The 1,002-nt window shown below is 34.5% G+C and overlaps 1 non-coding gene across 1 annotated transcript; it reads right to left on the bottom strand.

Moving 5' to 3' along the window:
* Positions 1-647: 647 nt before the first annotated feature.
* Positions 648-754, bottom strand: LOC141494641 (U6 spliceosomal RNA). Its single transcript, XR_012470531.1, has one exon. It is a non-coding gene; the product is annotated as a U6 spliceosomal RNA (small nuclear RNA).
* Between the last annotated feature and the right edge of the window lie 248 nt (positions 755-1,002).

Here is a 1,002-nt window from a genome sequence, read left to right as displayed (position 1 = left end):
ATTTTAAAGCAATAATATTCTTCTTGATTCTTTTCCATTCCTAATCATTTATTTAAAAATATGGAAGACTCCCTAACAGCAATATGGGGATGATGATCAACCTTAATGGACTTCATCATTCCATCACTGCAATAATCAGGGATAATTTTAGTCTATCTGCAACAAAAAATACCATCTGTATCCAGTGAAGGATCTGTGGAGTTAAAACAAAGACCAAAGACTAGTACCTTCGATTTTTAAAAAAAAAATGTTGTCTTACAGATTACATAATTTTGCTATCTCTAATATTTTATTTTTTCCTCAAGGATATCTTTTTTCTCTCAACACATTCAATGTTGATCAATGTATAGCATGGAAACAGTATAAAGATTATCAGACTGCCTTCTGTGGGAAGTGGGGGGGGGGATGGGAGGGGGAGGGGGAAATTGTAAAATTCAAAACCTTACCAAAATTATAGGTAGAAACTACCATTGTATAGAATTGGAAAACAAATATTTTTTTAAAATATGGAAGATTTAGGGGGCAGCTAGGTGGCACAGGGGATAGAACACCAGCCCTGGAGTCAGGAATACCTGAGTTCAACTCCAGCCTCAGACACTTAATAATTACCTAGCTGTGTGACCCCATTTGCCTTGCAAGAAAACTAAAAAAAAATGGAAGATTTCATAAATTTGTACGTCATCCTTGAACAAGGGTCATTTTAATCTTTTCTATATTGTTACAATTTTAGAATAAGTGCTGCTGATGTAAGCACTCACCTTCATTTTGTTGCAGCATTTGGAACCTTTTACCACAGTGTCCTTCTTGAAACTTTCTTTCTTTCTTTCCTTGGCTTTTGAACACAGCATTATTCTGATTTTCAGAGTTTATAATTCAATTAAAAAACATTTGTTTAGTGCCTATCACAAATAAGAGGATTTTAACCTCTAGAATTACACTCTAATCGAACCTTTCTGTCTCCTTCTAGGGCTCCTCTTTCTCTTCCTGTACTTATTTTGAACA

This window comes from Macrotis lagotis, chromosome 7 (genome assembly GCF_037893015.1).
Source record: "Macrotis lagotis isolate mMagLag1 chromosome 7, bilby.v1.9.chrom.fasta, whole genome shotgun sequence".
NCBI classification, from domain to species: domain Eukaryota; kingdom Metazoa; phylum Chordata; class Mammalia; order Peramelemorphia; family Peramelidae; genus Macrotis; species Macrotis lagotis.
This window is presented reverse-complemented; position numbering and strand designations above follow the sequence as displayed.